The sequence below is a fragment of the Vidua macroura genome, chromosome 7 (assembly GCF_024509145.1).
Source record: "Vidua macroura isolate BioBank_ID:100142 chromosome 7, ASM2450914v1, whole genome shotgun sequence".
Classification (NCBI taxonomy): Eukaryota; Metazoa; Chordata; class Aves; order Passeriformes; family Viduidae; genus Vidua; species Vidua macroura.
The window spans coordinates 17,389,526-17,405,837 of record NC_071577.1 but is presented as its reverse complement, the minus strand read 5'-3'; the positions used below and the strand labels follow the sequence as shown (position 1 = coordinate 17,405,837).

The window sequence follows — 16,312 nt, the reverse complement described above, 5'->3', positions numbered from 1 at the left end:
TGCCACATTATTATTTTTAAGTATTTATCAGTTCTTAGCTAACAAATGAATGAAGAAAGCCCAGTTCAACTGTCAGCAGAAACACTCATCTGCCATAGCAGTAGATTTCCTCTAGGAAAGCAACTAGAGTTCAGAGATGTACCCAAATATCCTTACAAAGGAATGGATATAAAGGACTTAGTTTGTTTACCAGGCCATTTTCCTAGCTGCATTTTGATTTATACGGTGAATCCAAAGGAAAAGTTCCATACCTACTTACACTATTTATCGCATGAGGCGTGTTCACATCAAAAGGACAAAACATGACTTAGGTACTAATGACTCCATTCTTGCTCTCTAAACAATCTGTAGGGACAGTACACAGGCTGATCTAATGGCTGCTCCTCTCATATCTAGATTATCTAAATAAATCCTGAATAACAATAGAGGAATGGTTTTATCACACACATTTTTTAGAAACGAAGACAGACAAGATGAAACAGTATCATTCTGAAGAACTTTAACAATTTTACATGTGTTTGACTATTTAGACTGTAAACAATAATTAAGTACCACTTCATCTGGTCTCTTCTTGACCTTGTAAAAGCAAATAGACAGATGGACCAGGAAAACCACAAAGTTAAATTAATTTCTTTTTGAAGATGTTCTTCTGATTCCTTTAATGAACACTCTTATTTCAGGGCAAGCACAAATTTGAGGAGAAGACTTGAGAGAATATGAAACTTTCCCACCAAAGTTCTTATTGCAACAACAACCCAAAAAAGGTAGTATTGTCCCAACACTGAAGTCTTTAATAAATACAGTCGACCTACATTTTTCATTTCACATACTAAACAATGTTACATTGTGGTCCTAAACAGCTGCCATTTCTCACTCTTAGGATATCATAATGTCATTTTTATGCACTTTCCATTTTTATGTTACATATAGGCACTCTGAAATAAATAAAACTACACAAATTCATGTAATTTATTATCAGTGATAAGCATTAGGCATTAACATCAGTAAGCGTTCTGAAAATAAGTCCATATGGAATACCAGTTTGCCATTTTTTTTTTAATGCTTAACTAGATTTCATACTATGTTCATAAAAGACATGAAAAAAAGGACATCGGCTGAATTTCCTAAACCAAGTCACCCTAACAATTTACCCTAGCATATTGCAGAACACTGAAATAAAAAAAAACTTGTAATTTCTCCAATGTAAAATGCAAAAAAAAATCATAATGAACTCACTGAAAGTAGAAGAGAAATCTATTCTAAGAAAGCTGTGTGGAATAGCTATATTCTATACAGGAAAAATAAGTAATTTTTCAAAGTAATTGTTGTACAAGAGAAATAGGAACAAATAAATCAGTGTCCTAAAACTCTGCCAGTGAGTGAACTCATTTGGGAACTACAGCTGTTGCGCTTTAGAGATTTGGATTAAAATCCATCATTATCTTTCAGTTAATACTCTTTCATCGACCAATCAGCAGTCATATGGTGTTTACCAACCCTGGTCACTTAACCCACTTGAATGGCCTTTGTGCTATAATTTGTACTTCAATACAATCAGATTACTTCTAATCTAAATGATTTGTGTCCTTTATGGGACAGATAAACACTAATCCCAAGGTTCCTAAAACATAGTGAGCGTAAACAGGGCCAGTATGGCATCCATTATTTGTCATTTTAATGCAATATTTCATTCAAGTTGGGAAACATTTGACTTGATCATACTGACCCTGCCTTTTAGATGCTCATTTTAAATTTCTTATACAAAGAACAAAGATTTATTAGCAAACACCACCATTCAGCAAAATCAACAGCAAAACAATCAATATACCAATATATAGATACTACTTTTTGATCAAATTATTTCACAGAAAAAAATAATATTTTTTAGAAGAAGACTAAGCAAAGAAGAACACTTTAAAACTCATTTTTCAGTAGGGAGTTACATGTTCAGTAGTGGCTCACAGTCCCTGGGTATCAATTTTAAAAGTTTGCCTCCTCAGAATGGTTTTCCAAGTATTCAGTAGGTAAAGTGTCCTTAATCATTCCTGTTCTTCAGTTAATCTTGAGTGACACTTGGAAGCAGTTGTGCTCCAGGGCGAGTCTAGCATCTAATTACATTTAGCAGTAATATGCTTAGGCTCTGATCTCACAAATGCTTCTGCACAGGTGTATCAGTGACCATGCGACCATGTCCCTAGAAAAGGAGGGACCCACACAAGCAACTATAGATGCATGATTGGAGCCAAGTACATCAATCTATTTGTACCTCAAAAAATGCCAGAGTTGGGAATAAAACCAGTTGAATAGTTCAGTAATAACCTCATGGTGACAGCAAGTATGAAAACAGCTTTGTACATAAAGGTATTATCAGTGTCACCATTTTATAGTCACATACTTACCAACATATGTATTTCATACTGACAAAATGCCAACTCCCTACAAAACATCTATGTAAAATAGAACCGATCATATTCAAAGTTAAGCCAGGGCAACTCAGAATTGGCTAAAACATTGCCAAAGAAAAATTAAGATGCTAGATCATCTTAATAGCATCTGTAGCCATTAACTTACACAAATATGAATGTGTTTACTTAAAATACTGAAGCGATACGCGGAATAAATAAATAGACTCCATAACTTGGGGTAGTTATGAAGTGGGTATGTATGTCAGCGCCCGGCACAAGTGAGATAGCTCTCCAAAACTTGTGCCCCGAGCCTCAGTCTGACCCACACCTTTATTCCTAAAGATGTTCCATATGCAATACATTGCACAACTTTTTCATGCATATCCAACCCCTGGCCCCGCCTGTCCTCACCTCTCATGCTAAATAAGTCCACGCCCTTCTGGGCACGCGTGGTTTGCTGTGGTGGTCGCACAGGGGTCTCTCGGTGGTCCTGAGGCTGAAGATTGTGGTCTTCTTCATGGCTGAACTTTTGAACTTTTCCTCTCTGTGCGTGCACTTTTGGTCCTTTGGTGCTTATCTGAGTAGGTCTGTCAGTCTTGATAGGCTTGGAGACAGAGGAGCTTCTTTATCTGGGTTCTTTGCCTCTTCTGGTATTGTTCTTTATGCAAGAAGCTCTAGAAATTTGCATTTTCCTATGCCCTTTGTACCAGGCAGAGGTTTCTTAAGTAAAAGGTTAAAATTCAACACGTAACTCTACAAGCTAAATTAGAAATGCTTAATTTATTTTGTTAACCTAACTCTAAAAATCTCTGTTTCAATACCTCAACACAGGTGCTTGTATTTCATATTAAAACTCTTGCTACTTTAGGTCATTAACTAAGCAAAATTTCACTTATGGTGCCCTCATTCACAGGTAGTGCTGCCCTCAGTAGGTGACCTCAGCCTACCTTGCAGTGATGAGTGAGCTCACACACACAGAGAATCAGGAACCACCACCACCGCCAAAATTCTGGTTTAAAACAGTCACACGCTGACAAAAAAACCTTTAAAAAGCCTCCAGGATTATTCTGTGTATACTCCATACTCTACTCTGAAAATGGCCCTTGTAATGTTCCTTGTACTTTGAGCAAGATCCCCATTATACATTACAAAACAGCCTCCTTGAAAGGTCCAGCAGAAACCACGGCTTGTTTGAGATTTCCCAGAAGTTGAGACAATTTCAAAAGTGCTGGGAAAGCTTCTATAATTCACTTCTGAAATTATAACCTAACAAACTACCAAATACAGAGGATTGATCTAGCTTTCCAAGAGCAGTAATCTTTATTTTTCACTAATTTCTCAAACTCTCCCAGAACCTCATAAAGTTTCATATTTCCTTGAATACTGTATTTGTGTTTAACTGCAAAGATGAAGTAAGCACAAACTGCAATTGTTAAACAGCAAAGCACACATTCTCTTTTACTGACATTTAAAAGGACTATGTGACAGTCCAAAAGCCAGATGCAACAATGACATGCATAGCCCACTTCCACAATTACAGCCATTGCGAGTGCTTAGAGGAGACTGGAAAGAGGGGGAGCGTTGTTATTTTTTTCCCCAGATACCTAAAAACTCCTGGACCAGCTGTCCCAAAGAGTGCTGGCTCCAGAAGAGACTGTGAAGTCCAGAAACACTGAAAGAAATGTTATGAATGTAAGAAAGTAACCAGATATTTGAAGGAAGTACTTGTAAATTCTACAAATCCTTATTTAATCAAAAAACATCTGGCAACATAGCAAAACTGTGAGAACCCCAGAATTTATGTCAGAAACCATATCTCCCATCATGGGAGGAGGTAATAGTCTTCACTTACAAACTCAGTAGCTAATTTATAAACTGAAAAGGTACCACACAGTTCTAGCAGACTAATAGCAGCAAGTCCAAACTTCACAAGAGAGAAAAAAATAAGAAAAAAAAGAAAGAGAGAAAGAGGAAGAGAATGAGGAAAGGGAGAGGTATCTACAAAACTCTAAGAGCAAACCTCAGCCCTCAGATGCAAGCCAGGAAAGGTTCTAGCTTTTGTGAGTCCATAGCTATCTATGGTTCTAGCTTTTGTGGGTCCTATCTCTATAGGACCACAAGCTAAATAAGGAATGGTCACTTCCTGAAATAAGTAGGAAATGGATACAGATCATAACAAATTCAGAAATAAATGTGTGTTTGCATCAGACACAGGTACCAGAAACATACCTGTAATGTTACTGTACTCTTGGCAGAAGGTGGTAATTCTTTAACACCATACAGCTGCACAGTAAAAAACCATAAAAGGGCTTCATTCTGATTTCAGAGGGTTCCCAACAGTAATTACTGAAAGCGGCTGCCCCAAGTAGAAACCAAATTGTTTCTGGAGATCCAAAGAAGGCTGAAGGCAGTTTCTTTTCCCCTTTCCATTGCAGAAGCCATGCTTAGACCACTTAAACTATTAAGAATCCAGAATTAACAGATCTGCATTTACAGTATTGGAATTAAGAAAATCAGAGCCCCTATATCAAAGATGCTGTAAAGACAAACATGTGAAACTAACAGAAGCACAACTAGAGAAACTTACAGTGTAAGAGTAATACAGCAAAAATCACCTCTTTCTTCTAAAAACTTATTTGTATGGTTCAGAGTAGCCATTTGGAAAACACCTCCCCAGATTCCTTAGCTAAGAAAAACAGTTGGCCACGAAGGGTTTTACAGCCCATTATTGAAATTATATCACACTGAAACGCTATTTCTCTAGGATCAAGAAAAAGATTCCAAATATGTCAAACAGCTGCACTAAACTCACTTTGAGCAAGAAAGATTACATCTGCATTCCTTACTTTACCTGCTATTTTTATGCTTTATGGAATAGTCACATTCCCTCTTCACTCTAATGAACTGTTGATGTGACAGGGAGGTAAACAACTGTAGGTCACAGCAACGTGGACTGTTGCGTCCTTGCCATAATAAATGAGGAGGTGCTAACAGCTTCTTCTGCAGCACTACCATTCCCCTACCTCCAGGAAACCATTAAACAGCTAGAGGTGTGAACCCATTGCAGCTTTCTGCTTCATTAAGTCATATATCCTTTTTACATTGGAGTCATGAAGCTATAAATCATGTGAGACAGAATGAGAGCTAATTAAAGAGTCAGCTAAGAATAAAATTCTGCATTGTTGCATATCAGACAGCTCCAAAATTTGCTATACTTTGTATAATATATTGTAAAATATTAAAGATGTTTCCAGCAGATAGTTATTTTCTCTAAGAGCTGAGCACTGCTACCTGAAAAACATCAATATTTAATTTCCTAGCAGGGAAGCCCCATGAAACCCTGACTCACCTTTTTTTTTTTTTCCTTTTTAATAACAGATCATTCTGCCTTATAGTGCAGTCTTGTATACAATCTTTAAACTTAACTCCTTTTCTAATTAGTATCAACTTCTATGCTTCTGAATACAGAAATTCACAACCTCAGAATTCTCTACATACACTAGGTACACATATATCTAAATCTAGTCCTTAAACTTCAGTGCAAACACTTCAGGCTATTTACAGAATTCCTTTACCAGTAACGAAATACTTATTTGGGGAAAAAAAATAAAAATCAGTTTCCTGATGACAGATTTCTAAGTCAATGCAATTATGTCAGAAAAGTTCTGCTTTGAAGGGATAGAGGTAAATCTGATGCAGAGACGTTAACTGAAATATATACACCTCACAAGCCAAGAGGGCTTTTAAATATGCATAATATTACCCTGACACCTAGAGCACCCTTTAGTAGGTGAGAAACTTGTTACATTGAGGCCATATGAAAACAGAGCACAAGGATGATCCTGTAATTCCAAGAGCTGTTTCTCTAAAAAATTTGTAATTGAACAGATATATGCAGATATATGTTCAACTCCTATTCCTTCTTCACCTTCTTTTCAGAGATCTAATAATTGTAGCTACTAAAGCAGTTCATCAAATGCAAGAGAATGTATCTCAGAGTAATCATTGCCAATATACATTTCTTTAAAAAATATACATATTCATATCAGTCTCAATGTGTAACTGCAAGGAATAGCCAAGTGCTTATATAGTAGTCTTACACTCCATTTTCCCAACTGTGGTTTCCCACTAAATACCTTAAAAAAAAGGAAGAACAAATGTTTTTGCACTCTAAATTATATTCAAGTTTGACAAGTGAGCTTTATTTTTAAAGAGCATTCTTCTTTTTTTCTATTAAATAAAAAAGAAAAAAAAAAAGAGTGTGTGAATTCATTAAACTAAGCTTTTATTTCAGACTTCACTGACTGGAAAAAGGGCCAAAAAGAATTTTTATTAAAAATGGGACACCATCCATAAGGTGATTCATATTTTACTGGGATATTCCAAGAAACTCTGAGTTGCTGGCCACTCTTGAGATCTGCTGCATTAGGCTGCAATCAGGAGGAGGGCCATGGGTCAAATACACAATTAGGACAAATACTAAGTTCAACAAGCCAGCACAGGAGTCAAGAAATTAGAAGAGCCAAGAAATATAGCTGCTGAAGGAAAGACCAAAGACTACGGCATTCCAGCTGCCTGAGGGGACAGCAAAGAGGCAGGTATAGAGGATGCTCAGAAGTGACAGGGACCAGGCAGGGCTGCTTGCAGTCAGCCCACAAAAACCACAGCTCACACTCCTGCAACCTGAAAGATCCAAAGCAATCTCAAGTAAGTTTTTAATATTCACTACTAAGTCTGAAAAGCATTTGGCAGTACTTTGATAAGTGAATTAAGTTCTGCCTATGGCTTTATGGAAAAAATATTAAATACAAATCCTAGCAACAAGCATTTAAGAGAGATTCTGACAATTCTTAAAAAGCAGCAGTGCTGGGTTTTATAAACTAGTCCATTCGGAAATTCAAGCTGAAATTATCCTTTTAAACAACATAAAGTACTTCTGTGGCCCAAAACCAGCTACTTCAACCTCATAAGAAATTTAAAAATAAATCAGCTTTTTTCGACAAGTCATTGACATGAAAGGAATTTGAGGGTTCTCACAAGATGGAAGAAGCCCTACAATAGTAGCAACAATAAATGACAGGAACAGATTCAAGAACATATATGTACAGTAAAAAGATACAGAATCAGAAACATTCAAAACTTTGATTGTGTCATACAAAATGTAAAAACATAAGCCACTCCATCATGTTGATATTACAAAGGCATTTATATGGTAGAAGCATACAAAGGCAAATTTGCCAAGCCCCCATGCTCAGCACAAAACATGATGTTGGCTCCTAACTGCCCGTGACAATTCCCATAGTTATCAGAACCACTTGGCAAAAGAGCTCTGATCAGTGCGTGAGGCAGGAAGCAGCCGTGGTGCTGCTCATGGAGATTACAAACCCCACGGGCTCCTGGCAGCCACAGCTCCCTGCGGCCCGGCTGCCTTGTGCCGACTGGGGTTTAACGCCAGCGTGCGCTTCCTTTATTTTTAAACATTCGCCAAATCAGGTTAGTGTAAATCTTCCCCTCTGAACAAGAAGGAAGTTCTCCTATCCTTGCTCAAGGTCTAGATGTTCAACTTAAAAAAAAAGAAAAAAAAAAGTCAGATAGTTTCTTGAAAAACTGTGATACAGAAACTTGATCAAGATTCTAATTTACAATTAGAAAAAAAAGGTGAAAAGCTTCTGAGAACTAAATAACACATAAGAGAGGTCCATGGGGTTCCTTCAATAGCACAGTTTTTCCAGATCTTTTACTCTGCAACAACATGCCTCCACCAAGTTACATGCAGAAATATAGGCTAATGCAAATTCACTGGAAGTGGTAAAAACAAGAATTACACCACAGCTGTCAACCTCTCACTGCCCCAACCTATTTAAGTTACATAATAGATTGTAATTATGATGGGGACAATTGAGACTCAACAAATCTACCAAATTAACATAGCTGGTAATATAACCAAATTATGAAGCTGACAACATAATCAGATGTTGACATTACTTCTATCAAAATTTGTTATTACTGATGATCAACACAAATTTCCCTGATGTTGAACTTTGTAAAGTTCCATTGTCTGGTTTCTTAGCCTGTTTTTGTAACATTCATGACATCGTGAGACTAACCCCACATGCCAAGGAAAGACACTAGAGGTTGCTTGGAATGTTTTCTCAAACCTGTTTGAAAGAATTGTCAGTTTCTGACAATAGGCAGCTCTTGTCTAGCCTTCCAGGAATATCATTTGCTCAAGAGCATCTGTCTTCAGCCTGCAGTGGAGAAGGGGTCCCTGAGTACAGTGGACTTAGCCTTATTCAAACCTCAATCAGTAGAAGTCATGGAAACAGCGAATCATTAAGGTTGGAAAAGACCTTCAGGGTCATTAAGTCCAACCTTTGACCAAACATCCCTGTGGCCATTAAACCATAGCACTAAACACCATGGCCACTCATTTCTTGAACACTTCCAAGGATGGTGACTCCACCACCTCCCTGGGCAGCCCATGCCAGTGCTTAAGTACCCTTTCAGTGAAGAAATTCTTCCTGATGTCCAACCTGAACCTCTCCAGGTGCAGTTTGAGGCCATTTCCTCCCATCCAGTGTCTCCTGTTACCTGGGAGAAGAGACCAACTCCCACCTGGCTACAACCTCCCACCATGTAGAGAGTGATGGAGTCTCCCTTGAGCCTCCTTTTCTCCACCCCAGCCACTCAGCCACTCCCTGGAGGATTTATTCTCTAAAGCTTCAACAGTTTCAGACTCTTTTGAAAGAAGAATGACTTCCATCTTTAAAATCTATTTTATATTTTTACAGACAATAGATATTAATTGCCAGCATTTAATACTATATAGAATAAGACTATAGCACTAAGTATCACTACCCATATGTGCTTAATGCTTTTACATTACTTATGGGACTAGGAGCATCATTAGTCCATTTTAACTGTCAAATCTGACAATAAGGTGATGTCACTTGTCTAAAGAATGTGAAGTTCTCCAGAGTGGAATCTGACAATGCCTGAGCAAGTACCAGTGAAACACAAAGCATGTCAAGCCTCTAATGCTACTCCACATAGCACAAAATTTATTTCTTCAATCATTTCAGAAGCTCCAGAAGCCAGGCTCTAGTTATAACTATTTGAAAAGCACTCACTGATGAAAAAATTCAAGATTTACCATGATTCCTTAGGGCAGAATAGTTTTTTTTTAAAAGAAACCCAACTAATAGACTCTTTAAATTACAAGATCATATTTTTCCTCCCCTCACAGACTGAAGATTAGTCAAGACAATCAAAGTAATGAGAACAGCTACCTCATTAAAAAAAAAAAAAAAAAAGTCATTTGCTGCAGAAACTGTAAAAAAAGCTGGAGACTGCAAGAGAAAAAGATTCTCTCACTGTTGAGGCACTTACATGCTGCACTGCAGAATCTATCTGCAGCCTGGGCTTCACCACAGAGCTGCCAGAAATGCTTGGCAAGTTGCTTAAATCACTCACTACTAGCACACGACTTTCCTGGGAGCTTGAGTGGACAACTGCAGGCTGGAGTTGATAGAGTTGCTGCTCAAGATGACAGTTCTGCTGTGAGCGCACCTTACATCGTTCTGAGGGCTGATGCACCAGACCCCAGGACTCAGCCCAGGTATATATGAAGACCCCTCTTTGTGCTGAAGTTTCCCCTTATGTTAGGAGAATGCTCTTTTATTTCTGTCATGGAAGCGTTGCAAAGATTTCTTAAATTTCTTTTACTATTGTTGAAGCACATATTACACATGCTGCGCACAAAGTGTGGTGAGAAAAAACCAAGAGTTACTCTTGATTATGCCCACTAACAGACCCAGCTACGGTTGTATTGCATTTCCTAGTTTTCACATCCTTAACTTTGCAAGTTTTCAACTCTTTGCTTGAGGTTTAAAATATTCGTATTCTTATTCTCTGATTAACAAGGGACCAGGATAAGCATCAAACATGGTACTGACTATGCAGAGACCCCACAATCTACCAAATAAGCAACTGTCTGGCATACACTGCACCTGCATTGCAGACAACAGACTGCAGAAACAGGCAAAGGCTGAATCTTTTCCATAATTTTTGATGCAGATTCATACGGGGTTTTCTTAATTGTAACATACTAAATAATCTCATTTTAGCAAAAAGATGAAGTGCACCTAGGCACACACAGGCATTTGCAATTTCAAGTCAAAGATTCAGCAGCCAGTTATTAGCAGGTGGCCAAAGGAAGAAAGATTATGCAATTACTTTTTTTGGTCACATGCAGTCATGCAAAGAAACAGACTAGATACTCCTCTGCTAGCTTTTATTAGGATTTACATTATAAAATCCCATTAGGAGGTTCCTGCATCATCTTTGAAAGTCTTGCTGCACAAGGCAGAGTAAGAATTTTGAGGGTATTTACTTATTATCTTACCCAAATTAATCTTCTCTGGAATACACCTTAGTAATGAGTCTTAATACTCAAACTTTTTTTCCTGGCTTAGGAAAACAAGCTTCTTTTTAGTCAAAATTATGACAGATACAATTGGACACTGTAAAATGTAAACTAGATGACATAAAAATCACATTAAACTTTTTCCCTCATTTTCATTTTGAAGCAGACCATACTAATGTTGCCTGCCACACCACTGACTCTTAACCTAATTAATCTTTGAAATGGTAATAAATTATATTAGGACTAATGACACCTGATAGTCTACTATATCTAAATGGTATGTATTGAGAAGTATCAAATTAAAATACAACAGCATGTGTTGTTAAACAAACTGCTCCCATAGGTCTAGCTTTCTGTGCTTTACCTGCACAAGTACATATAGAAAGAGCAGCAATCATAATCAGTTGTGTTATAAACTCATTAGATCTTACAGGTTCAATAATGCTGAGAAGTGTTAAAGATTCATTGGAGCACAGCCTCTGCTAGGAAGCAGCACTACACCAGTCCCCAGTAAATAACTCAGTAAGGAACTACTCAGTATGAGACCACACTGGTCGTAGAATGGCAGCAGATTGACTGCCATGTTACAACAGCCTCATAAACTATAAATATACAATGGCTCAGAAAAATAAACAACAAAATGAAGAAAGCTTTCTTTTTGAAGTCATAATGTGATTCAAGCTTCACTTCAAATTAATTTCACTTTGCTCTCCTGACCTGAATGCTGCCATGTCAGTCGCTGTTCTTCAGTGCCCGTAGTACGTAGTTACACAGTCTTCCTTTACACACAAACCTTACCTTAGTCTTAAGGATCACTTTCCCTGCCACACAGGTGCAAGTAATGGATACTATAACAGAGCAGACTGGCTTTGAGCCTTGCTTGCAGGAGGAGTCTGTGAGACATCTCTCAGTGTGAATCAGTGTGCCCTAGGAGACAAGATTAACCTACCTCACGTGCAAAATGACTGACTGAGCTGCAGGTGTGTCCCATACTTTCAGCACCGGCACGTCTGCACCAAACAGTTTGCCAGGGGAAAGCAGAGACTAATGAAAAACTGCCTGGTATCTTTCAGAATCACAGCATCTCACCAATACCACAACACATCATCCCATCACACAGAAAGTTACCAGGTATAGAAAACTGTGAACCAGGGTGCATAACTATGCAGGGCCTGCATTCTGCCACCAAGAAAGTGCATTTTACTTGTTTGTAAACTGAAACGTATTTAATGCCATTTCTGTGTTCAACGCAATCTCATAACATTTTAAAACTTGTGAAATATTTATGGTTTTGTTTATTTTTTGTTACATATGGCTGTGTAGTTGAAAAACATGTAGGTATATAAAGTGAGGTAAAAAGGACTTCAATTGTCTCAAGTTGCTGCTTGTACTCATGTCTAGCTACTGTTCCCTCTTAAATTCCTTATTGTAAATGTTTAATAACCAAAAAAAGTTGTTGGCCATAAACAGAGTTTTATTCAATAATTTCTGAGGAGTGAAGCATTAACAGTGTTTTCCAGGTTAATTTGCTCATAGCCAAACAATCATCAATAATGTAAATAGCACGGTTGGGACATGCCTCACTGTGTATTGGCACCTCCGGTCATTACAAGAGCTGTCTGGTAGTTCAGCAGCAGCAAATTGTTAAAGTACCAATATTGATAAGCAACAGACTGGGGCTGCACTGATATAGTTAGATTGGTTTACAAGGCTTCTATTTTTACAAGCCTCAGAAGCTCAGGTTGTCTAATGAATTTTTAACATGTTAATTAATATGTTTATAGAAAGCAATGCCAGCTTTAGCTAATATACAAGAAGAATCACAGTTGCATGTAAAATGTACAATGTGTTAAAGCTCTAAGCTTCACATTTGAGAAATTGAAAAGAATTATTGCACATGATCTGAGGACAGCAATCACTTAGAAAGGAAAAATAAAAAATGTGTAAGTTAATGGGCATGATTAATCACTCTGGGAAATATTAGCATAATTTCATGGAACATGATGTATTGCAGGGCATCAGAAAAAAAGGTTTTATTTGTGACAAACAGAGTAAGACCTCACATCCTAGCACCAAAAGATACCTTATACCAGAAGAAATTACCAAGTATTTTATTATTTTTACCAACACACTACTGATAACATAAATTAAGCAATGCTTACTTAATAATATTCAGTGTCCTCACTGAATGCAACTGTGTTAGAATACTAGCTACTCTTTGGCAGCACTTTCTCCAACAATATAGAATGACGTCAAATGACTGCACAGTGCAGAGACAATTTTTGCCATAATTACCCTGCTTGCTTTGTAAAGTACATAAAGCCAGAAAACATGTTAATTTTGCGAAAAAACATTTTTTAAAATCCTTAGGACACAAGTTTTAAAAAGTTTTAGATGTTTTGTTTTTAAAGCATTGGCCTTTGTTAAATAATGAAAACCATAAACTTCCTATTGTAAGATCATGCATGCTCTGTGAAACTGCAATAAAAAGACACATTTTACATTTGAAAAGAACCTGTACCTTTTTCACATGTAGGCAAAATAACAATAGAAAATAGCCCTTCAATCAACGTTTGAGCTGCATCTGTAGTTAGGCAAGCAGAGTATGTGGTGAAAATCTAGTAACCTATGCAGCCAGAGGGACGTTACAGTCACATAGGAGTGAAGTTCCTGTAATTCTTTCAACTCTGTACATTAATCAGCCTGAGGATAAAATATTCAAGTGCATTCTATGGATCTGGGGAAATTCCTCCTTTGTTAACTGGAGTATTATGGCATTTAACATCTGCCTCTACTTTCACTGCATCAGAGGTAACTGAGGTAAGATAAGACATAACATAAGATACAATATTCCCAATTGTATCTTGATGGGCAACATATATTAAGTACTACAATTTTCTGAATGCAATGCAAAAGTTACAGAACCAAAATATTTATCTGCTGCAAGTTGTCATTCAAGGAATTCCAAAGGGCTTAAGGCATATTACAAAAGTAAGAGCAGAATTTCAGAAAGCAAGCTAAGATGCAAAGTCATCTTTTCTTCCCATTAACTACAGATGACCTGGCCTTTGCAGGGTATTTCAGTACACTAGAGAGCACCTTGCACTCCAGTTCCATACTCTGCCACATCCCAACACAGCCTGATGAATGCTTTGAGATTTAAGACTACCACAACTGCACCATATGCTCATTTTGAAACTAGCAGGAATGCCCCGTTTCATAAATTCTCAAACTCAGAGAGCAAATATTCTCAAACCACAATCCCTTGTGATAACCTGAAGAGAAAAAAATTGCAAGAGCTGTAAAACATCTGTTATGTTTTATGTAGTAATCCTGATTGCTGTTCAAAATCTTAGGACTTCCAGAGCTAATTAACTAACAAGCCTCCACTCCCCCAAAAGATTATCTCCACAAGGCCTTTTGCTGCTTTTACACATACTTATCCCTGAGCAACTGTACTTGAGGAGGAAGATAGCTGAGGAAAGCCAAAAGATTAAAAAATTAAAAAAAAAATGCAGTGAAGAACAGTCAGTTAAGAGAAATGGGTGCTGGTGTGAGTATATTGATTCCTTGTGAGAGAGTGTGCAGCGCAGAGGGAGCACAGGAGGGATGGACAGCTCCCATTAGTACAGGAAGAGGCAAGTCAGCACAGTATCTTGACACCTGCTGGTTTTTGTTAATATTTTGAGATTTAACCAAGCATCTGCTATATAATTAACTGGGGGGAAAAAATGTAAGACCTTGATAACTGAGTGAAAACACCCTGTAAAGAGGATAGTTTTCTTTCTAATTTCTTACTACCTTGCAGATTGTCAAACTAAACAATCAAAAGGAAAAAAAAAAAAAAAAAAAAAAAGAGGAAGTTATTAATGTGACCAGTGTCATAACTACTGGTTTATCTTCTGCCTTCAGATTTCACACAAGCATATAAATTCCCATCCACTGGAAAAGGTCTGAGGTACAAAAAATGCATTTGGCATAACCAAACACCAAAAAAAAAAAAAAAGTTTGCAACTATAGAAGAATACCCTAGAAACAAAGCAGAAGAAAAGCACTGTCCCTCCCTGCTTAAGCAGTCTACTAACCTGGTGAAAGGAGTAGCAAGATTCTAGCTACTCCTGAAAGGAGTAGCAAGATGACTTCTTTGGAAAAGGAGAAGCAGCATAGTCCATTCACAGCAGTCTAGTGTCAGCTCTGGACTACACAAAGAGACACCTTTTCCTTGTTTTCAGAACTGCAGTAACCGGGCAAAGGGTGGCTGCATCCACTGGGGAGCACAATGCTGCCACGAGAGGCAGAAGCTTCGAAGAGCACGCTCTCCCTGAATCCAGGAGCCTGGGCATCCCACCAGTATCCTGCCATTGCGTCTCGTTCTGGACCTGCAGCAGCAGTGCTTCAGCCACACCTGCTGCAATCACACAGCTGCATCCCCAGTGACTTCAGGGTTTTGCACTACTGTTTCATGTTACATTCCGTTCAGATAAGAGAACACACAGGTTCTTGACAGCAAGAGTATTTCTTTTGCAGCTCATTTTTATACTTTGTACAAAGCAGCACTAAAGCAGCAGCAGAGAGTATGGAAATAAAATTATCATCTCCCTCCTCCCATAACTAGTAGTTAGCTACAGTTAAATTGTCTTTTGAAGATTTATTGAAACTTATTCAAGTGTGGCTCCCATCACCACACTTCTCTAACTTTTCAATTTATCGATTTCCCACTGAAGTTTAACAGTACAGACATAATGCCAAGCTCACAACCTTTGAAACCCATGAAAAGAGTTCCCAAGTTTGATCAGGACTCAAAAACAAGAGAAAACAAACCTAAGCCTTCAAACAGGCATGAATATTCTGACAATTCCTCTGAAACAAGGGCATTTCTTGCCTGTAGCTGCAGAAAATACAATCTTGTACCCAACTCTCCTCTGCATATTTGGAAACAGTGTCACCAGGACATTAACATTTTAAGCATACCATCATCGTCCACGGGCTTGCGATGCAAAGCACTTGCACTCACCACGCGTAATTAGCTCATCAAGGATGACTCCTCATGCGGGTTAATTCCTCCTTTGCTGAAGAAATTTAACTTTCCCGAAGTCGTCGGGATATAAAAAACAAGAAAGCCGAGCTGTGCTCGTGCAACTACTTCTATTTAAAAAGTCACTCTGTGTGCCAGGAAAGCAGCGCTCGGTCCAGCCTCGGAGCCCGGGAGCAGGAGCCCCGCACCTTTCCCACGTAACAAAAATCGTTACGCAAATCCCAGGCGCTGCCGAAGCCCCTGACCTATTTAGAGACGCGCTTTATCCTTTCCGCAAACAAGCGGTGCTGCGGAGATGCCGATAAGCCCCCGGCAGCTCGCACCCCCTCCGGGCAGGAGGCCACCCCGGGGACCCCGCTACCTGCGGCTCCGGCCGGCAAACTTCGCCCGGCGGCGGCCGCGGAGCGGGCGGGCTGGTCCGGGGCTCCGGCTCTGGCCGCGCATCCC

The 16,312-nt window shown here is 38.5% G+C and overlaps 1 protein-coding gene across 1 annotated transcript in view; it reads right to left on the bottom strand.

The window, feature by feature from the left end:
* ZNF385B (zinc finger protein 385B) overlaps positions 1 to 16,022 on the bottom strand; it is a 157,609-nt gene extending 141,587 nt beyond the window's left edge. The window contains exon 1 of the mRNA XM_053983008.1: positions 15,845 to 16,022. The gene's annotated coding sequence lies outside the window, so the exon portion shown is untranslated. The remainder of the gene's footprint in view (positions 1 to 15,844) is intronic.
* Positions 16,023 to 16,312: the final 290 nt, after the last annotated feature.